This window comes from Adiantum capillus-veneris, chromosome 29, assembly GCF_014529385.1.
Source record: "Adiantum capillus-veneris isolate H3 chromosome 29, ASM1452938v2, whole genome shotgun sequence".
Classification (NCBI taxonomy): Eukaryota; Viridiplantae; Streptophyta; class Polypodiopsida; order Polypodiales; family Pteridaceae; genus Adiantum; species Adiantum capillus-veneris.
The window spans coordinates 38,395,975-38,420,041 of NC_140959.1; the positions used below are offsets into that span (position 1 = coordinate 38,395,975).

Below are 24,067 nucleotides of genomic sequence, written 5' to 3' on the forward strand. Positions count from 1 at the left end.
AAGTCCAATGTGGCACTTTAAGTAACTGTAAATCTATGAACATAAATGTACAAAGATTTACATGGCTGCCATCTATCCAATGCCCAATAACTCACGACAATGCACAAAGCCCTCTCCTGGAAGTCCCTTTGTGAGTAGATCAGCAGGATTGTCCTTGGTGTGGATCTTCAGCAGTTGTATATGCTTGTCTTCAAGTACTTCCCTAATGAAGTGATATTTCACATCAATATGCTTAGTCTTCGAATGGAACACTGGATTCTTTGCCAATTGTATAGCACTTTGACTATCACAATATAACTCTGGCATATCTGCATTGATTCCCAAGTCTGCTACCAATCTACCAAGCCAAATAGCTTCTTTGCATGCCTCATTTGCTGCAACATACTCAGCTTCAGTAGTAGACTGTGTAACACAATCTTGTAATCGAGATCGCCATGATATGGCACCTCCAGCCAATGTAAAGACATAGCCTGATGTAGATCTCCTCTTATCCAAGTCTCCTGCATAATCTGAGGCAGTGTATCCTCTGACACTCAAATCCTGACTACCATAGCATATGCGCATACTCTTTGTATGTTTTAAGTATCTCATGATACCTTTCACTGCCTCCCAATGTTTCTTGCCGGGATTTGACATATATCTGCTAACCACTCCCACTGCAAATGCAATATCCGGACGTGTAGCAATCATTGCATACATCAAACTACCCACTGCAGACGCATATGGAATCTTATCCATTTCAGCCTTTTCTTCCTCAGACACAGGACAATCTTGTTTGCTAAGTTTCACATATGGTGGCAATGGAACACTCAATGCCTTTCCCTTCTCCATATTGAAACGTTGCAAAACCTTGTCAATATACTCTGTTTGAGATAACCAAATCAACTTCTTTGATCTGTCTCTCTCAATGCGCATACCAAGTATATGACTTGCCTCACCCATGTCTTTCATGTCAAACGATTTTTCCATCTTTGACTTCAAAGCTGAAATTTCTTCCAAGTGTTTGCCAGCAATCAACATGTCATCCACATACAAAATAAGGATCAGCCAACTGCCATCCTTAGCCTTCTTTGTATATAGACAGTGATCGAACTCACTATGTTTGTAGCCTTGAGAAAGCATAAACTGGTGGAACTTATGGTACCATGCCCTCGGTGATTGTTTTAAGCCATAAAGACTCTTTAACAACTGGCATACCAAATGTTCCATGCCTTTCTCAACAAACCCTTCTGGCTGCTGCATGTAAATTTCCACATCTAAATCACCATGCAAGAACGTTGTCTTGACATCCATTTGGTGCAACACCAAATCCAATATAGCAACCAATGCAAGAAATCATCTCAATGTAGTCATCTTGACCACTAGAGAGAAGACTTTATCAAATTCAATGCCTTGTTCTTGCTTAAAGCCCTTGGCAACAAGCCTTGCTTTGTACTTTGGCTGACTATCATGAGCGGTGATCTTATACCTGTAAACCCATTTACAAGGTAGAGCCTTTTTGCCCTGTGGTAATTTAACCAACTTCCATGACTGGTTTTTATGCAGAGCTGTCATCTCTGACTACATGGCCAACTGCCATTTTTTCGAGTCAACCACTTGTAATGCTTCCTTGTAACAAGATGGTTCTCCGCAATCTGTGAGCATGACATAATTTAGAGATGGCACATAACGATCAGGTGGTTTGGAGACACGCTCAGAACGTCTCACCACAATTGATTCTGCCTCTCTAGCCACTATAGACTGTTCCTGAGCCTGACCATGCTGTCTTGATGTGCTAGCACTAGGTCCATCTTCCCTGAAGACAACTCTTCTGATCTCCTCATTCTTCTCTGGCTTAGCGTGAAACTTGGCTTCATTGAAATGCACATCATTGCTACGAATAAGCTTTCTGGACTCAGGATCCCAAAGCCAGTAACCCATCTCGCCCGATTCTCCGTAGCCAAGAAATATACACTTCTTGCTCTTTGGTTCTAACTTATTTCTGAACTCCTTAGGAATATGGCTATAAGCTTCACAACCAAAGACTCTGAGATGCTTATAAAAAGGTGCCTTGCCTCTCCATAGCATCTCGGCCACTGCACTCTTATCCAGAACCCTACTAGGAGACCTGTTGATCAAATGGACTGCTGTAGCCACTGCTTCCGCCCAAAATCCATCAGGCAACTCAGCATTTGACAACATGATTCTGACCTTCTCTTGTATGGTCCTATTCATACGTTCTGCAACCCCATTCTGTGAAGGATTATATGGTGCAGTAAGTTCCCGCTTAATCCCTTTTGCTTCACAAAAGTCTTGAAAAGCTTTGGAAACGTACTCTCCACCATTGTCAGTTCTCAAGCACTTCAACTTCTGACCACTCTGATTCTCCACCAGCTGCAAGAATGTCTTAAAGACCTTGAGCACCTCATCCTTGTGCTTCAAGAAGTAAACCCATACTTTGCGAGAATAGTCATCTATGAATGTACAAAAGTACGCTGCTCCCCCTAGTGACAAACTAGGTATTGGTCCGCATAGATCACTGTGTACAAGAGCTAACCGTTCGTCCCTACAATTCCTCTTTGATCTGTGCGGTTCTTGTGTTTGCTTACCATAAACACAATGCTCACAAAACTCGAAATCTTGAAATGAAAAGCCAGGCAAATAACCATAATGAGAAAGTATTTCCATTCCTCTTTTTGACATATGTCCCAACCTACGATGCCACAGTGACACACTTGGCTGCTCAATCACATTAATTACATGGTTTTTAACCTCTGAAACATGTAAAGTGTACAGAGTTCCTGACTTGCTGCCATGTGCTACAGTCATCGAACCTTTGGAGATCTTCCAAGCGCTGTTCCCAAAAACTGTCACATAACCCGCATCATCCAGCTTCCCTGTACTAATCAAGATCTTTCGGATTGCTGGAACATGTCTGACATTCTTGAGCCATAAAGAAGAGCCATTCTGAAACTTCAACTGCACATCTCCCACTCCAAGTATGTCACAAACCTGCTCATTGCCAAGTCTGACATAATATTTAGTAGCCACATATGATGTAAACCACTCTTTGTGCGGAGAAACATGTAAAGATGCCCCTGAGTCGATAATCCAATCACTCATAGCATGTCCATCCTCTGCAGTCAAGAAAACAGAATCAAGATTGCTTGTAAGGAAGATGTCACCAGCTGCTATACCAAAATCACTGTCTGAACCAGATCCTGTGACATTCACCTCTTCAATCTTCACTGAACTCTTCTTTTCATCTTGCTCAGAACTCTTTGTTTTTCCTTTTTCTTGCTTCCACTTCATACAGTCTCGCTTCATGTGACCCTTCTTGCCACAATGGTAGCATTCTATGTCATCCTTTGACTTCGAATCACGAGACTTACTTCAGTTTTGTGGCTTCTTACCCTTCTTCTCTTTAAACTGTTGTCTCCCTCGAACGACCAAAGCACTATTGCCTTTGCCTTTGTCAATGTTCTTCCTGTTCACTTCCTCTGTGAGCAAGCTGCCTTCTACATTGGCACTTGTAAGACCTTCTGGCGCGACAGAATTACTTAACGCTGTACGAAAAGTATCCCAACTGTCTGGCAAAGTGATTAAGAGAAACATAGCCTTCACTGAATCTGGAAAGACTATCTCCTGTGATGTTAACTGGCTGAAAATTGTGTGAAATTCATTTAGATGATTTGACATGGCTGTCCCTTCCTTCATCTTCAAATCCACCAATTTCTTGAGCCAGTAAATCTGAGAAGCAGCACTTTGTTTCTCGTACATACCACATAGCTTTTGCCATACGCCATACGCTGTAGTCTCTTCTGCTACGTTGAAGTAAACATTTTCTGCCAATGTCAGCATGATTGTGGAACAAGCTAACTCATCAAGCTCTTCCCACTCATCTTCAGCCATACCTTCTAGTCTCTCCCCTTTGAGCTTCAGTGGCTTCACTTGTTTTTTCTGCACCAAAACCTGCCAAATCTGCTTCTTCCAGAATGGAAAGTTTGTGCCATCCAGCTTCTTTATGTTGTAAAGAGTCTCACTTTGAGAAGATGCCATATCTGCCAAACTGCTTACTCCTGAGAAAAATCCGGCAGAGTTTCCCCTGTAAACTGGCCTCTGTACACAGTAAACAAGCTGTAATCAACAAGCTGAACACCTCTCCTCAGCGTCTCCCCTGTAAACTGAGCTCTGGGAACCAAAAGATAGCTCAAAAAACAATCATAAATAGCTGACCAGTGACAAATCTAAAATATCTCTGTAATATGCTGTCCTGTAAGCATACACTGTCTCCTCTCTGGGCGATGAGAGAACCTGTATCTGTCTCAAGACTGAACCCTGAACAATGCCTCAACGGCCTGACGCATAAGATGCAATCCAGTGTCTACACAAAGTCATACATCCTAAGGGATAAAAGTCGCCGAAGAGGATGCGTGTAGAGGGGAACTCCAGCAACCTAATCCACCTCACACTAGGTAACCCATCCCCCAGTGCTTGGCTTCAAAAAACCTCACACACGACCCTCTCAGATGGCTCAGCAAACTGCCCAGAACTAGCATACATCCTATAATAGACCAATCACTGTCCTATGACCGCTGCGGCGGTCTGTCTGCTAGCGTGACTCACAACTAGCAGACCCACAATCACAGTACATCAATCTGCAATACATGCTAGTGGTGTCAAGCCGTCGTATGGCCACACCTCCCCTGGAACCTGGCAAGCACAAGAAGTAACAATGCAGACTACAATATATATATCTGATAATATATATGTGTACCTGGTCTATAGATGATGCTCTGAAGACTAATGAGTGATGTATGTCGATGCCGATATTGATGTCGGCCACCTCCTGCTTGCCAATGTACACAAGACGGATTTCTTTGCGGCTGAAATCTATCTTCTGTTGTAGTGCTCAGAACGAAATTCTGAGGGCATAAACGGCTTCGAACGGGGGGTAAAACCCCAGGTCACCTACTGGAAACACTCCCGGAACGCCGAGTGTGAATTTTCGAACTCCGGATCCAGAATTTGCCGGAAAAGTGCGCGCGTGCGCAATTGCGCAAAACCACACTGAACCAAGGCTCTGATACCAATTGAAGTTGCGGAGCGGAGCGTGGGTCGACTCTCTCTCTCTCTCTCACACACACACACACACACACACACTGAGCTTACACAATACAGTACGCAGAGAACTGTTAGAAGGGTTATCTCCCAATACCTTAGTATTCACAAAGTATATGTGAGTATATACAAAGAGTTAGAGGTAAGTGAGTTAGGCGGGCGGCCGGCCATATCCGCATAAGAGGCCACTTGGGCTTTAATCCCAACAATGACCATTGTCAAGAAATGTGCATTGTGGCTAGGAAAGCCTCCGGCCTCTTACTGTGAGGGTTTGCAACAAAATCAAGCAAGTCATAAAAGATTTGAAGCTAAAGTACCACTCATAAAGACCAAAACTCTAGTCATGAAAGTTTCACTTTGCACTACAAGAGGTTGTGTGCTCTTGTGACGCTTTTAGCGATGGAAATACACTGGGTTTTTATAACCCCCAGCGTCGCTAAGAGCGTCGCTATGAGCGTCGATATGGGGACGTCGCCATACGCGTCGCTATGGCAGTCGCTATAAGCGTCGCTATATAGCAATGCCTACAGCGACGATGTAGGGCCATCAATAGCGACACTTATAGTGACACTGCAGAGCCTAATATAGCGACGGTCATAGTGACGCCCGAGATGAAATTTTTTTGGTGGCAGGGCATTCACCCATCAACCATATTGAATGTTTCATTTGTCTATTTACATTTGAAAAAAAGTGCAAAGGTAAATATAGACCCAAAATAGTCACCCACAAGACAATATAATCATTAACTCCATCATCCACAGTACGTATTGTTTGAAAAATAAAGATACAAAAATGACAAGCGTGAATTGATGAAGGTAAATCAATGACAATTGTACACATAGGCAAAATCACTTGATTGTTAATCATTGCAAATGTAATAGTTACAAACCATTGTCATTATTTAAAAAATATACATGGTTTTCAAAAAGACGTATAAAAGTCATCTCATGATACATAATCTATGACAAAAAGAAACTAATGCTATCTAGCTATGGCTAACCAACGTCGTCTAATCAGACGTCTCATTGCGTCGAAGTGCCGTATTTATCGGATTCTGCAAAAAAAAACAATAAGCTAGCTTTTTGTAAGTATAAACATATAGCGACGTTTATAAAACAATACAATAAATAGAAGAGAATAAACCCTAATACTAACCATGCTGCTGCGAGAACTCAGGATGTCTATAAGGGCCTTTAATCCCTTCCTGTCTGCGTACTCACGCTCGTACGGTGTGGGATCGCGTCCTATAAACGACCATTGTCAAAACATACAAAGAATCCATTATGTTAGAATTTCAAATCCCATAAACCCTAAACTATCAAACATAGATGCAAAAACACTTACAAAATCGGCCTCAAATGATGCCCACCCGCCGCTCCCCAAGTGGTGCGAGCTCCCTGCCTCTACTCGGGCTCTGGCTGCCTCCTTTTGTTGCTTCCACTTGTCGAAATTCTCGCGCGCTTCTTTCTTTGCATGCTTCCAATTTTCTTTGGCCAGCAAATCTGGTCTACTCCACCCATGCTTGATTGCTTTTTGCACTTCGGAACGGTTATGCTTGCAGTATTCGCACATTCGAACCTTCATCACATCTTCATTGAAGCGGTCATCCCGTGTTGAAACAGGAAACTCGTCATGAAGCATGCTGATGACTCTATCTTTTAATTCATTCGGTACTTCACTCCAGGTGTTTAGTATGTAGTGTCTAAACACCTAAGAGCAAAGACCGCGCATGCGTGAAATCACCTTCTTGCCTTCACCATCCAAGATGATGCCGCCGCTGAAGTCGACGGAGTAAGGCAAGCCCTCTTGCCGCTGACGCGTGAACCTCGGTGTCTCGGCAGGGGTCTCTAGCGGCGTGTCAACTAGAGACTAAGCCTCGAAGCTAGGAGTGTCCACTGGAGTGACTCCTGGAGGAGTAGCTAGTGGTGTGTAGCTACGGGGAACGGTAGTCAACTGCGCAAATCCTGATGTCGATGGCAATGCCGTGGCTGGTGTCAGGACGGGCAAAGAAGGGGAGGGTAAAGAGACTCATCGAACACGAGACAGTGTCGAAGCATCGGTGGTGCCACCCCCACAACAACCGCCACCGCCACCACTAGAGCGCCGATCCCTAGACGAGTGTGAAGATTGTCTCGTCGACACCGAAGCTTCAGAGCGCGCTAAGGACTCCGAAACAGAGGGAGATGCGGATGGAGTAGTAACGCGCGATGGTGCGCCAAAGCGATGACGCTCCACATACCACTGGCTCTGCTGGGGTGACAAAGAAGAAAGAAACTCCTCATCATCCATGCCTGCATTAAACACACGAACATTTAAGCTTAATATTGAATGAATGGAGTAGAAAACATGGACAAGTAGATAGATAGATAGATAGAGAGAGAGAGAGAGAGAGAGAGAGAGAGAGGAGGAGGAGGTGCTCGTCCTCTCTGCTTATGAGAACATACCTAGAGCATACGTACCTGGAGTGGACGCAAAGACCATTAAATACAATGACGCAATGACGCATATTAATACAATGACGCAATGACGCAAATACTTAAAGAGCCAAAGTTTTTACAAAACGGAGCAAAATTTTTCAAAACGGAGAATCGTACAAGAACTTGAATGTGCTTGTAGCTTTGGAATGTTCAAAGGCTAGCAGCAACAGAAAGCGTTCTTCTTCTATTCAACCTGAGTGATGGAAGAGGCAAGTGCATAACTCTGAATTTACAAAACGGAGCAAAATTGTTCAAATATAGTATTTATGGATTCAAGAGATCTCTCTCTCATCCTCGCATAGCTCAGCATAACTTCCTATATATATATAGAGCTCTCCGTTTAAATAGATGTCCTCTGTTTCATTTTTTAGATCATCTGCATGTACCCCATAGAGAGTAGAAGCTTGATGTTCATCTGGCACCACCTCCACGGCTTCTGATTAAGCATCTTCTCTGATCTCCTCCATTGATGCCGCTGTGATTGGCACATGGTAGCCTTCATACGTCCGTGCACTACGAGGGGCTACCTCTATGACGTACCACCAGTTTGATGCAGACTTTGTAGGATGAAATATCACCTGCCAGAGCCACATAACTTACATGAGAGCTTCCAACCACATAAATTCTAAAATGGGATGTTAACTATTTACATACTTACTTGTTCACAATGCTCGGGTAGTACGAAAGTTTCTCTTAGGTCAGTCCATTTCTTAGTTGAATCCACCTCAAGAAAACCAGACTCTTCTCTGTTGAGCTTATATGTGAAGCTACTCAATATATGGCTTCTCTATATATGGCACCCAGGTCCCCTCTATATATACATCATCTCATGTGTGTATTCTACACACTTTGGGGTTCTACTTCTGTGTTCTCTCCTTCTCTCTCAACATAGTATCAGAGCAGTACGTTTTTGTTTTCGATTTTTCTCCTGATCAAAATCGATTTTGCAGAAACTACGCGTTAGAGGGATCGGAATCGATGTGGTCTACAACTTTGCAAAAGAAAGTTTCTTCAAATTCTGCACCGATTTTGAGTTATCGTTCGCGGACTGCGTACATACCTGAAAAACAGCTTCCGCGTTTTGTTTTTGATTTTTCTGCTAATTGGAAACGATTTTGCAGAAACTACCCGCCAAAGCGACCGGAATCGATGTGGTCTACAACTTTGCAGAAGGAAGTTTTTTCAAATTCTGCACCGATTTTGAGTTATCGTTCACGGACTGCGTACATACCTGAAAAACAGCTTCCGCTTTTTGTTTTTGATTTTTCTGCTAATTAAAAATGATTTTGCAGAAACTACCTACATGACAGACCGGAATCAATGTGGTCTACAACTTTGCAGAAGGAAGTGTTTTCAAATTTTGCACCGATTTTGAGTTATCGTTCGCGGACTACGTACATACCTGAAAAGCAACTTCCGCTTTTTGTTTTTGATTCTTTTGCTAATTGGAAACGATTTTGCAGAAACTACTCGCGAGAGAGACCGGAATCAATGTGGTCTACAACTTTACAGAAAGAAGTTTTTTCAAATTCTGCACCGATTTTGAGTTATCGTTCGCGGACTGCATACATACCTGAAAAGCAACTTCCGCTTTTTGTTTTTGATTTTTCTGCTAATTGAAAACGATTTTGCAGAAACTACTTGTGTGGTAGACCAGAATCGATGTGGTCTACAACTTTGCAGAAGAAAGTGTTTTCAAATTCTGCACCGATTTTGAGTTATCGTTCGCGGACTGCAAACTACCCACGAAAAAGACCGGAATCGATGTGGTCTACAACTTTGCAGAAGAAAGTGTTTTCAAATTCTACACCGATTTTGAGTTATCGTTCGCGGACTGCGTACATACCTAAAAAGCAATTTCCATTTTTTGTTTTTTATTTTTCTGCTTATTGAAAACGATTTTGCAGAAACTACCCGCGTGAGAGACCGGAATCGATGTGTTCTACAACTTTGCAGAAGAAACTACCCGCGATAGGGATTGGAATCGATGTGGTCTATAACTTTGCAGAAGAAAGTTTCTCTAAATTCTGCACCAATTTTGGGTTATCGTCTCCGACTGCGAATATGTTTGAAAATCAAAATTTTACTTTTTGCTTTTGATTTTTCTCATAATTGAAAACTTCTCAATTATATTTTTCTTCATCAATCATATATTTGTTACTGACGTAACTTTGCTGCAGAAGCCAGTTACACATCGTTCCGATTCAGTCGAGCCGTTGATGATCGTCCAAATTCTATCGAGCTACTGTTGGTACATGATCTTTTGTTATATGATATACTCGTTCATTGATTCTCGTATAATTATTCTTTTAGAGATATAGTTTACGTCGTTTTATTGATAATTTCTCATTGATACCATAGTGATTTTGATGGTACCATGATAATGTTTTGTTAATACTTTGGTCATGGTGATTTTCGTTGATACCATGATGATATGTCATTGATACCATGGTTATTCTCGCTGGTGCCATGATGATATTTCGTTGATACCATGGTTATTCTCGGTGATTCCATGACGATATTTCGTTGATTCCATGGTGATTTTTATTGATACCATGATGATGTTTTGTTGATAGCATGGTTATTCTCGGTGATACCATGATGTTGTTTCATTGATACCATGGTTATTCTCGGTGATGCCATGATGATATTTCGTTGATACCATGGTTATTCTCGGTGATGCCATGATGTTGTTTCGTTGATACAATGATTATTCTCGGTGATATCATGATGCTTTTCGTTGATACCATGATCATTTATTCATTTTTATTGACATAATGATGATATTTTGTTAATACTTTGATGGTATTCATTGATCACTACATTGATAAATGTTGTTTTATGTAGTATATACACATATCATTTGTATCACGTAATCACACATTTTGTACTTTTACGTTTATACTTTATGTACCATATGTTGTCGTGCGTATATATGTCGTCAAAAGAGTGGCGTCACGAACCATCTCTTATGGCATTGTGAACGTAATTATTTCATTAACGATGCTAATAATTTTCATGACATGTTTTTTTTTGGAGTCTATGATCTATGTAGGATTGATCAAAGAATTGATTTTATGAAGACAAACTTGGTGACAATAAAAGATTTATGAAGATATATTTGGTGATACCATATTGATGACAACATGAAGACATGTTTGGTGATGCGATATTGATCACAAGCTACACAGCAGATTCACGGAGACACTTTTGATTACAAGCTAATCGATAGCTTTTACACCTCTTTATTGAACCTTTGTATTCATTATTGTATTTGATAGGAGTAATGTAACTCCTCATACAACATTCATTGTAAAAGGAGTGATGTAGCTCCTCGTAAACATTTGTATATTCAATGATTTTTATAATATAACGGTGGGTGTATATAGAGCTGTGGGTTTTTCCCTTGATCCCCCAAGGGTTTTTTCATCCACAGTTAGGGACCCTTATTTGAGCGGGGGTGTTGAGCTTATATGTGAAGCTACTCAATATATGGCTTCTCTATATATGGCACCCAGGTCCCCTCTATATATACATCATCTCATGTGTGTATTCTACACACTTTGGGGTTCTACTTCTGTGTTCTCTCCTTCTCTCTCAACATTCTCTACGCACAGTAGCGTTGCGACCCTCCATGATTATCTTGCACCATTGCACGTCGAACAAGTCGACAAAAAATCCTCTATAATCGATCCTCAAAATCTCTTGTAGCTTGCCAAAGTAAGTGAGTTGCACCACCACAGGATCTACATCAGAGGACCGTCGTCGACTAGACTGTTCAAATTTTGCCATGATTCCACAATCTTGAGTAAACCATTTTTTGTCAATCCGTTCCACCCTAAAATGTCGACCTTTACACCATGTTGCTGAGGAATCCGTAGCACACCATCCGAAGATTTATTCTCCTCATCCCATGATGCTAGGGCGGCCATGGACTTACATTCGAAGAAATGATTGATGCGAGGAAGCAGAGAAAAATGTCGCAAAACGTTTTGTGGAATTTTTGTTCCGTGGAGATCTACTCGATATCTTTTGGAATCACATTTCGGACACTTCTCCATGTTTATGTATTCCCCTCTGAAAAGAATGCAGTCATTAGGACAAGCATGGATCGAATTGTAATCCATCCCCAAGTTTCGCAAAATCTTTCTTGCTTCCTCTCGGGAATCTGGCATCACATTATCAGCTGGTAGTATGTGCTCTTTGAGCAATCTACACAACATAAAAATACGGTACAATTAATTAAAAATCTATAAGATCATTATACATTTAGAGTTTTATTAACGTAAACTAGTTATAATAGATCATTTGAAAAGCGTTGTGCGCTTGTGTCACTCCATCCAAACTTTGTCCGCATGTTGAGAAGAACCAGGAGCGCTTTTAATCTAGATACACGTGCTCCATTATACAATGGCGTATTGGCTTCACTTTTCATATCATCATATACAAGTCTTTTTGAATCCATGATCGTCTCGATCATTTCATCAATCTCGGGCTCAAACATTGCCTCGTTGGGAATGTATTCTGCATGATCATCCCCCGAGCTGTCAGAGACTACATCTTGTGTCCTCACATATGCTGCTTGACCAAAGCGCCTGCGAACACGTCTATTGGGTTGCAAGATTGCTGCCTGTTGGCCAGCGTTAGAGTTCGACGAGTTATAATCGGCAAAAAGTGATCTATAATAGATGGATCGAACTCGCTAAATTCACGAACGTGCTGCAAAGAAATGCGTCTTGTCTGTTGCACAGCATACTTGCAATGGATACAAGGACATAAGATCCTTGTTGAGAGATAGGTGTTTCGGTTGGACGGCCCCACATCCTCGTCACTACTCATAATGAGGGTAAAAATCTTATAATTTGAACAACAAATTTCATCTTCTATTGGAATTCTTCGTGTTATCTCTCTCTCTCTCTCTCTCTCTCTCTCTCTCTCTCTCTCTCTCTCTCTTTGTTCACACTGTAAACTACCTCACATTCTCTAGTCATGTCCAATCGCCGCACACCTCAGTCTAGAGGTGCACGAAGATTAGAACCACCGGGTTATAATATCGTCTTTATTGGTCAATGCCTATATTTGTGGGTACAAGAAATCTACACACCTACATCTACATGATACTGCATGTAGTGGACAAAACCCCTTTGCCTCTTCTCTAGCTGTAGTATTTCACAGCATCTTAACATCTTTTCACAGTAGATCTTTGTTTGTAGCATGCAGGTACACCATTCTTGCAATGTAGCTGATGTCTGCTCAAGGCACTTAATTCTTACTCTAGATTTGACGGGATGTGGTGTGTGTGTGTGTGTGTGTGTGTGTGTGTGACCCTTGGAATCGTCATCTTGCATCACTAATTTTTGTGTAGGCTCAATTTTCTCTTCCACTAGCTGAACATGACAGATTATTGTATGGTAGCGGCAGTCGAACATGCAGGTGGAATTGCTGGTCCACATGGACTGTTGAGGCTGTGAGCGCAGGAAATTTTCTCGCCACTTCTTCTAACCTTATCTTAAACGATAAAAAGAAGAAAATGGTATAACCTTTCTATCACCCAAGTGTGGTAGATTGGTTATGCCAATTCCCTCTTCAATAACATGTAAATAACCTAAATCTAATCTACTATAACGTAAATCTAAATCAAACGTAAATGAACCTAAATCTAATCAAACGTAAATCTAACTAAAAATAAACATAAATCTAATCTAATTTAACTTAAATAAACCTGAATCTAATTTAACGTAAGTCTACATCTAACATAATCTTTAACGTCTTTTGGGATAGTTTCCTACAACGTTAAAACTCTCTTCTTCTTGTGTGTGTGTGTGTGTGTGTGTGTGTGTGCGCGCCAATAAAAAGAGAAAAATGGTATAACCTTTCTATCACCCAAGTGTGGTAGATTGGTCATGCCATTTTCTCTCTTCAATAACAGATAAATAACCTAAATCTAATCTAATATAACATAAATAAACCTAAATGTAACAGAACTTGATTTTGAGGTGTTTTAGCAATAAATTTTGTTTTTCTAGGAAGTTTTGGTCGTTTTAAAGTTAGTCCACTGTGTAGAAGGATGTGTGGATTGTTTTCGTCCAATAAAATTTTTTGATCCGGAAGGCACTTTCTGGGGCATTTTTAAAGGTGTTAACGTGGGATTTTGCAAAAGTGATGTATGAAGCGATTGAAGCCTGGGTTATAAGGAACAACTTTGGCTCTCTGAGTCTTTAGAGATTTTGATGTTTTGATGCTTGTTGAGGGCCAAGGATTAAGAAAAAAGTGGGATTTGCTGTTTTTGCATCGTTTTTGTAGAAAATGTTGTTTTGCAGGTTGATTTTTAGCAAATCAGAGCAGGTTGTGGAAATTTTCCATCACATAGTCGTCGAAGAGCGCAACGAGGGCAACAAGATTGTGTGAGACGGACTTGGGCTGTTTTTGCTCCGTTTGGGAGTTTCAAAAATCTAACCTTTACGGATCGCTTCGCGATCACGTTTTTACCCTATTCTTACAGGTATACTTGGCGCGCAAGTCGAGTCGACCGAACGCCAAAAATAGAAAAGCGGCTATTTTAGGAGGTTGCATGCTTTTGGAGGAAAAAACGAGAAAAGAAAGACGGGTGGTGCGTTTTGGGGATCATTCAACGATCTCTGTTCTACGAGTGCGAGTGCGAGTGCGAGTGAACTGAAGCTCGGGGGTGGACGGGAGGTTCGAGCTCCGTACAAAGGAGTGCGCCCATATATTTTATCACTCCTCTGTTGTATCAAACACTATCAATACAAAGATCTCTTTCTCTGTCTTTGTTGTCTATCTCGATTATTCTGTTCCTGTGACACTAAATCTAATCTAACGTAAATAAACCTATTTAATGTAATCAAACGTAAATCTAACTAAAAATAAACCTAAATCTAATTTAACATAAGTCTACATCTAACCTAATCTTTAACGTCTTTTGGGATAGTTTCCTACGATGTTAAAACTCTCTTCTTCTTGTGTATGTGTGTGTGTATGTGGGAGTGTGTGTGCCAATAAAAAGAGAAAAATGGTATAAGCTTTCTATCACCCGAGTGGTAGATTGGTTATGCCATTTTCCTCTTGAATAACAGGTCTTGAGTTCAACTCCTCGTCGGCTAGATTTTTAGGTCTCTTTAATTAGTTTCGTACGACGTTAAATTAAACTCTCTTCTTCTCAGGTGTGTGTGTGTGGGTGTTTGTGCACGCCAATAAAAAAAGGAGAAAATGGTATAACTTTTCTATCACCGAAGTGTGATAGATTGGTTATGCCATTTCCCTTATGAATAACAGGTCTTGAGTTCAACTCCTGTCGACTAGATCTTTAAGGTCTCTTGGGATAGTTTCCTAGGATGTTAAGACTCTCTTCTTATTCTTCTTTTCTCTCTCTCTCTCTCTCTCTCTCTCTCTCTCTCTCTCTCTCTCTTTTCCTTTCTCAATGTGTGTGTGCATTTTTTGTTTATGCATGTGTGTGTGCGGTTTTGGTTTATGCATGCTCTCTCTCTCTCTTTTCCTCTCTCAATGTGTCTTTGCTTTCCTTGTTTATCCATGTGTGTGTGCGTTTTTTGTTTATGCTTGTGCTCTCTCTCTCTCTCTCTCTCTCTCTCTCTCTCTCTCTCTCTCTCTCAAAAACACAATGTGTGTGTGTGTGTGTGAGAGAGAGAGAGAGAGAGGGAGAGAGAAAGAGGGGAAGGGACCACGAGAGTGAGGAGAGCAAAGGAGCATACCTGGCTCTCCTTCCTCTCCTCGTGTGTGTGTGAGAGAGAGAGAGAGAGGGAGAGAGAAAGAGGGGAAGGGAACATGAGAGTGAGGAGAGGGAAGGAGCATACCTGGCTCTCCTTCCTCTCTTCGTGTGTGTGTGTGTGTGTGTGTGTGTGTGTGTGTGTGTGTGTGTGTGTGTGTGTGAGGGAAGGAGCATACCTGGCTCTCCTTCCTCTCTTCGTGTGTGTGTGTGTGTGTGTGTGTGTGTGTGTGTGTGTGTGTGTGTGTGTGTGTGTGTGTGTGTGTGTGTGGAAAAGAAAGAGAGAGAGAGAGGGAGAGCGTTACCTTGCTTGCTTGAGCGCGCGTCGAAAACTCAGATATGAGATTGGAGTTTTTGGACGCTCTCGGTTATGTTTTTTAGCTCTGGCGGCGTCGCTACATGCGTCGCTATGCTACTTGTAACATAGCGACGCTCATAGCAACGCCGTGCTTTTTCATGTTTGAGCGTCGCACTACGAGCATCGGTACTATTAAGCACGTCTTGTAGTGTTGAAAAAGAACAAAATATAACTTAAAACTCTTGTGTGTGTGTGAAGATTTGGTGTAGCTAGCCTCATTCCCAATTACACAGATGTAGTGCTCTTTCGCCCTGATAAAAACCTTAGATTAATGCTAGAATTATTTGTTACAACCATTTTATAAAAGCTTTAGAGCTTCATTCGACAAGCCTATTTGAATATTTTAAGAGAGAAAACCCTAATTGATGGCCTCACATTCTAAAAATTGTAGTGGAAACATCACAGGACTACACTAGTATACCATAGAAGCAAGCTAGGTAACCCTTCACACAAAGAGACTGAATGAACATATATATCTCTCAATGTTTATTTTTTATGGCTCTCATAGTCATGGTACCATGAGTGATGTGGAATTTTGAGCCATCTATTGTTGAGCTTATATATGAAGCTACTCAATATATGGCTTCTCTATATATGGCACCCAGGTCCCCTCTATATATACATCATCTCATGTGTGTATTCTACACACTTTGGGGTTCTACTTCTGTGTTCACTCCTTCTCTCTCAACATGGTATCAGAGCAGTACGTTTTTGTTTTCAATTTTTCTCCTGATCAAAATCGATTTTGCAGAAACCACCCGCGTAAGGGATTGGAATCGATGTGGTCTACAACTTTGCAGAAGGAAGTTTCTTCAAATTTTGCACCGATTTTGAGTTATCGTTCACGGACTGCGTACATACCTGAAAAACAGCTTCCGCGTTTTGTTTTTGATTTTTCTGCTAATTGGAAATGATTTGGCAGAAACTACCCGTCAAAGAGACCGGAATCGATGTGGTCTACAACTTTGCAGAAGGAAGTTTTTTCAAATTCTGCACCGATTTTGAGTTATCGTTCACGGACTGCGTACATACCTGAAAAACAGCTTCCGTGTTTTGTTTTTTATTTTTTTGCTAATTAGAAATGATTTGGCAGAAACTACCCGTCAAAGAGACCGGAATCGATGTGTTCTACAACTTTACAGAAGGAAGTTTTTTCAAATCCTGCACCGATTTTGAGTTATCGTTCGCGGACTGCGTACATACCTGAAAAACAACTTTCGCTTTTTGTTTTTGATTTTTCTGCTAATTAGAAATGATTTTGCAGAAACTACCTGCACAAGAGACCGGAATCAATGTGGTCTACAACTTTGCAGAAGGAAGTGTTTTCAAATTTTGCACTGATTTTGAGTTATCGTTCGCGGACTGCGTACATACCTGAAAAGCAACTTTCGCTTTTTGTTTTTGATTTTTCTGCTAATTGAAAACGATTTTGCAGAAACTACCCGCTATGGAAACCGGAATCGATGTGGTCTACAACTTTGCAGAAGAAAGTGTTTTCCAATACTGCACTGATTTTGAGTTATCGTTCGCGGACTGCGTACATACCTAAAAAGCAATTTTTGCTTTTTGTTTTTTATTTTTGTGCCTATTGAAAACGATTTTGCAGAAACTACCCGCGTCAAAGACCGGAATCGATGTGGTCTACAACTTTGCAGAAGAAACTACCCGCGATGGGGATTGGAATCGATGTGGTCTATAACTTTGCAGAAGAAAGTTTCTCTAAATTCTGCACCAATTTTGGGTTATCGTCTCGGACTGCGAATATGTTTGAAAATCAAAATTTTACTTAATTCTTTTGATTTTTCTCATAATTGAAAACTTCTCAATTATATTTTTCTTCATCAATCATATATTTGTTACTGACGTAACTTTGCTGCAGAAGCCAGTTACACATCGTTCCGATTCAGTCGAGCCGTTGATGATCGTCCAAATTCTATCGAGCTACTGTTGGTACATGATCTTTTGTTATATGATATACTCGTTCATTGATTCTCGTATAATTATTCTTTTAGAGATATAGTTTACGTCGTTTTATTGATAATTTCTCATTGATACCATAGTGATTTTGATAGTACCATGATAATGTTTTGTTAATACTTTGGTCATGGTGATTTTCGTTGATACCATGATGATATGTCATTAATACCATGGTTATTCTCGGTGGTGCCATGATGATATTTCGTTGATACCATGGTTATCCTCGGTGATTCCATGATGATATTTCGTTGATTCCATGGTGATTTTTATTGATACCATGATGATGTTTTGTTGATACCATGGTTATTCTCGGTGATACCATGATGTTGTTTCGTTGATACCATGGTTATTCTCGGTGATGCCATGATGATATTTCTTTGATACCATGGTTATTCTCGGTGATGCCATGATGTTGTTTCGTTGATACAATGATTATTCTCGGTGATATCATGATGCTTTTCGTTGATACCATGATCATTTATTCATTTTTATTGACATAATGATGATATTTTGTTAATACTTTGATGGTATTCATTGATCACTACATTGATAAATGTTGTTTTATGTAGTATATACACATATCATTTGTATCACGTAATCACACATTTTGTACTTTTACGTTTATACTTTATGTACCATATGTTGTCGTGCGTATATATGTCGTCAAAAGAGTGGCGTCGCGAACCATCTCTTATGGCATTGTGAACGTAATTATTTCATTAACGATGCTAATTTTTTTCATGACATGTTTTTTTTTGGAGTCTATGATCTATGTAGGATTGATCAAAGAATTGATTTTATGAAGACAATCTTGGTGACAATAAAAGATTTATGAAGATATGTTTGGTGATGCCATATTGATGACAACATGAAGACATGTTTGGTGATGCGATATTGATGACAAGCTACACAGCAGATTCACGGAGACACTTTTGATTACAAGCTAATCGATAGCTTTTACACCTCTTTATTGAACCTTTGTATTCATTATTGTATTTGATAGGAGTAATGTAACTCCTCATAAAACATTCATTGTAAAAGGAGTGATGTAGCTCCTCGTAAACATTTGTATATTCAATGATTTTTATAATATAACGGTGGGTGTATATAGAGTTGTGGGTTTTTCCCTTGATCCCCCAAGGGTTTTTTCATCCACAGTTAGGGACCCTTATTTGAGCGGGGGTGTTGAGCTTATATGTGAAGCTACTCAATATATGGCTTCTCTATATATGGCACCCAGGTCCCCTCTATATATACATCATCTCATGTGTGTATTCTACACACTTTGGGGTTCTACTTCTGTGTTCTCTCCTTCTCTCTCAACATCTATGACCATTTTTGAGTCATTTTTTGGCATTTTATGACTATTTTTTTGCCAATTTTAGCTAAACAATTCTCCTTTTTTAATCATAAAAAGCCCAAATGAGCTACTAAGATCGCCCCCATTAAACTTTTTTGGCAAAACAAGCTTTACAACTTATGCTTTATACCTAGGGCTCGCTTGGCTAGTGGCCGTGGCTAGTAGCCGACCATACAAGACTCAATTTCTTTACAGACTCTATAACTTTGGTTCTAAGAGTTTTTCCATATTTAATCAAAGATGATCAAAATAATTACAAGGCTTCCAAAAAAGAATATAAATACATCAAAATTTTAGGCTCTTAGAAGAAGGGGTGGACTTGAAGGGCACTCGTCTGGCTTGACTGCCAACATTCGCCCCTTCCTCGTCTTTGTACTCCCTCGTGCAAACTGCATCTGAAGGTGAAAATGCCCTTGATGGTTAACAATTCATTGCTTGAACAACATGTTTTGATAGCTCAACTATCAAAATTGAGTAAAAAATTCTCCACGTTGAATTTTAAGGCTATTTAGATCTTAGTGGATCTCATAGAGAGTCTGCAAGAATGTATCAGATTTGTGGGTAAAGATATAGTAGCTCAAAGTAGATGATGTGTGATTCATGCTCACTAATGCTTACATGCAATGAAAAAATGATTTCACTTGCACACATGTAGAGGAAATAGAAATATCTGGAGAAAGGCTTATCATGCACGTGTGTACAAATGTGTAGTTTTGCAAGGGAAGTACAATGCAAGGCCACCAAGTTTGGCCCAAATAGTGTTGTTTTGAAAGTTGTAGAAACAAGTATCCAATGCAAACAAGCAAGAAATATTGGCTAGGAGAGTGGCCATATAAACTTTCCCAAATCCAATGCTAGAGGTTATTAGAATTGAGTTACACTAATCTAATCCTAAAGAGTTAAAATTAATTTAGTGCTGTGGAAGAGAGAGAGAGAGAGAGAGAGAGAGAGAGCACTAAATCTAGTGTAAGGATCTAACCAATGTAATTAGGAGATACTAGTTACATGTTAGCTCTAATACCACATGTAATTCCTATGGTGGATAGACCAATGAGGCATTCATTATTGTGAGAGCATCACAACCATAAGGAGGGAGTATATTAGAGATAGTGTACTGAATACAATGAAATGAACTTGCTTGATTGGTTGTAGAAATGAGAGAGAGAGAGATTATAAGATTTGGAAGATGGCCTTATATAGGATCAAGGTGGAGAAGTGAAATCCATGAGTGGATGAATATGCAACACAAGCGGTAATGGCAAGGGTCATGTGAGCTATCACAAGTAGCATGTCGCTATCAAGTGTGTAGGATATGTCTAGGGAATGAATAGCACATGTGAGGCTTATAAGTTCCTTTCCAAAAGTATGACTATGCACATAAATGGTGCATGCTTGGCTTAAGTGTTTGTTCTCAATGTGAGTGTAAGCTACAATCTTACCTCAACAATTCAAAGATCTTGATATGGCTAAGATTGCATCACTCTATTGACTTGGTCAAATCCCATGCATAGGGTAGAAGCATTAAACAAATGCTGGAGGAGATGGAACAACATATGAAAGTAGCTCAAAGGGAGATCAAAGTTGTACATCATTGGCATAAACTCTATGCGAATACCCAACATTTAGAGCAAAACATCAAGGAAGGAGATCTTGTTTTCCTTTGAGTTTGACCAAAGAGGAGCTCCCTATCTCTAGGGAACTATAAAAATCTTAGTCCAAAATATTGTTGGCCATGCCCTATCATTAGAAATATCAATGATACAGGCATGACCTTCTCACTCATCTTAAAATACACAATGTATTTCATGAAAGCTTCTTAAAAGCCTATGTTCCCAACCCTATCTTAATCTCCCATCCCCATTTTCCTATTAAACGGGTTGCCTTCTTGCACGTGGTAGCATATTGAGAGCTCCCAAGCTTGATGAAAATCCTTCTCCACCACTCCCCCTTGCTACGTCTATTGATGAGCATCAGGATACCTTTGGTCACCATTTCTACTTGCTCTCTCTCTTGCTAAGCAGACCTTGGTCTCAAGGATACTCAAACAATCTCTCTCTCTCTCTCTCTCTCTCTCTCTCTCTCTCTCTCTCTCTCTCTCTCTCTCTCTCTCTCTCTCTCTCTCTCTCTCTCTCTCTCTCTCTCTCTCTCTCTCTCTCTTAAACACCTCTCATCCCTAAACCCAAATTACATTATTATTGTTGGAATTAGGGTTGCAGGAAAACACACACAGCTTGGAGAAGACGAAGGAAGCTCAAGGCACACAATAGAGAGTGTATTACTTAGTGTGCAATGGAAAGGAGATAGCCCTAGAGTGATGGGCGTATATACAATGCACGGGGGAAAAAACCTCCTAAAGAGGGAAAAAATGCCCCGGCAGTCCTAGTGTGTTCACACACATCACTACCACGTGTATATAATAACAAATCCCCCCTGGAGTGATGCGGTGAACAAGAGCTAGCACATGAGTAAAGGGAAGTGTCATGCCCTGAGGACATGATCAGTCCACAAAGGGGAGTAAGCCCAAAGCTTTGTGGAAAGCTTCAAACTTCTCATTAGACAATGCCTTTGTGAAAAGATCTGCAAGGTTGTCCTGTGTTGGTACATAAGCCAAGTTGATCTCTCTTCCTGAGAGCCTCTCCCTGACATAGTGGTAATGCACCTCAATGTGCTTTGTGCGAGCATGAAAAATTGGGCTCCTCGCAACTGCCAATGTGCTCTGATTGTCAGTGTAGATAGTGTTGGAAGTGTCCTGTCCAACACCTAAATCATCCATAAGGCATCTAAGCCATACTCACTCAACCGTAGCTGTGAAGATTGCCCTGTACTTAGACTCACAACTCGAAGTGGCCACAATAGGTTGCTTCTTGCTCAACCATGATATACATGAGCTGTTAAGCATGAAAAAAAAACCACTTGTGGACACTCGCGGGTCAAAACAACCAGCCCAATCTCCAAAAAAGCATGTAAGTCTTGCAACAATGATCCCCCCTTGGGATAAAACAAGCCAAGATGTAAAGTGCCACTAAGGTAGTGGAAAATCCTCTTGACATCCTACCAATTCTTAGACCCTGGGCTATTCATAAATCTGTTGACCTGTGAGACTGCAAACTGAATATCCGGCCTCGTGTTGCATACATAAATGAGGCATCCAACAGCAGTTTGGTAAAAAGTGACATGAGCAGGATCACCAGCATCACGAAGACTGAATTTCAAACCTATTTCAATGGGAGTGGCAATAGGTTTGCAATTCTCAAGTCCAAACTTACATAGCAATGTCTCTCTATAACTTTTTTGACACAAGGCAATACCACCATCACACTGCTTAAACTGTATACCCAAGTAATGATACAACAATCCCAAGTCTTTCACCTTGAAAGTAGCATTCAAATCAGCCTTAAATTCAGCAATATGTCTCTCATTTAGTCCAGTGATCAACAAATCATCTACATAAAGAACCTCAATGAGAAGTACATCACCCTCACACTTTACATACAATGTGCTTTCTGTTGGACTGTTACAAAAGCCTCATCTGACCAAATGAGTGTTAGCTTTCTCATACCAAGCAGGAGGAGGTTGCTTTAATTTTCTTTAATTCATACAAAGCCTTCTTACATATGCACAGTTTGTCATCTTGTCCTTTCATGACAAAACCGCGAGGCTGCATTACATATAGTTCCTCAAATATGTCACCATTCAAGAAAGCAGTAACAATGTCTGATTGATGTACATCCTAACCAAAATGAGCTAGCAATGCACATAGAAAATGAACAGTAGTCATACGACAAGTGGGAGAAAAAGTTTCTTCATAATCTATGCCTTTTTTTCTACGCATAGACTTTTACAACAAGTCAAGCCTTATGGCAATCAATCTCACCATCCGGCTTGCATTTCAACTTGTAAACCCACTTTGTACCAATGGCTTTTTTCCAGGAGGCAAATCACATAAAGTCCATGTCTCATTTTCTATAAGTGCATCATATTTTGATTGCATGGCAACCATCCAATTTTTTGAATTTTGTGCTTCATCAAAAGAGAGAGGTTCCTCAACATCATGTAATCTAGACATAGCCAAAGCATAACAATCTGATGCATAAGATGCGTGGCGAGAGCCTGAACGAGTACGAATAGACAAAGTTGCAGCAAATTTACTGTCACGCAATGTATGCACCAGCCATTTTGGCATACCTACCCTGCTCATTTTCAGCCCTTTCCTCATCAAGTACATCATGTACATCTGCATCAGTAATAGACTGATCTGTAACATTTTTGAAAACCCCCATAGGCTGTATATTTGCCTCATTGGAATTTACATTCCAACTTCCACCATTGAAAAGAGGCAACAAAGTGTCATAAATGTCTTGTGAGCTTACATTACTATCTCTAGTACATGATAGCAAGGGCTGAACAGAATCTTCCACAAACATTACATCCCGTGAAACCAGAATACACTGTTTTCGGATAATACACCCTGTAACCTTTGCTTTCAACACTATAACAAAAAAAAAAAACATTTGACAGCCTTATCATCCGACTTTCTGCACTGTGTTTGTGGCACCAAAGCATACGCCAAACAGCCAAAAACACGCATGTGCTCAATAGATTCTTTCTATCATGCCATGCTTCATATGGAGTAATACACTGCAAAGGTTTTGTAGGACACCTGTTAAGTACATAAGTGGCACACATGATGGCCTCAAGCCAAAAAGAATGCGGCAAAGCTTGACTTTTGACCATACATCGTGCCATTTCCGTAAGTGACCTGTTTTTTCTCTCAGCTACACCATTTTGCTGAGGCGTATAAGGCACTGTACATCGGTGTTTTATCCCACGACTAGCCAGAAATGCATTAAATTCATGAGACATATACTCCCCCCTCGATCAGAAATGGAGGGTGCCCATAGTACATTTTGAGACATTTTCAGTCATAGCCAGAAATTGTTTGAAGCACATAAAAAATTCGGACTTCACTTTAAGCAAAAATACCCATGCATGCCCAGAGTAATCATCAATGAAAGTCACGAAGTACAGGTAATTGCCCAAGGACAGAGTTTGCA

At 40.4% G+C, this 24,067-nt stretch overlaps 1 pseudogene; it reads right to left on the bottom strand.

Moving 5' to 3' along the window:
• Positions 1-6,109: 6,109 nt before the first annotated feature.
• LOC147419061 (uncharacterized) overlaps positions 6,110-24,067 on the bottom strand; it is a 39,424-nt pseudogene continuing 21,466 nt past the window's right edge.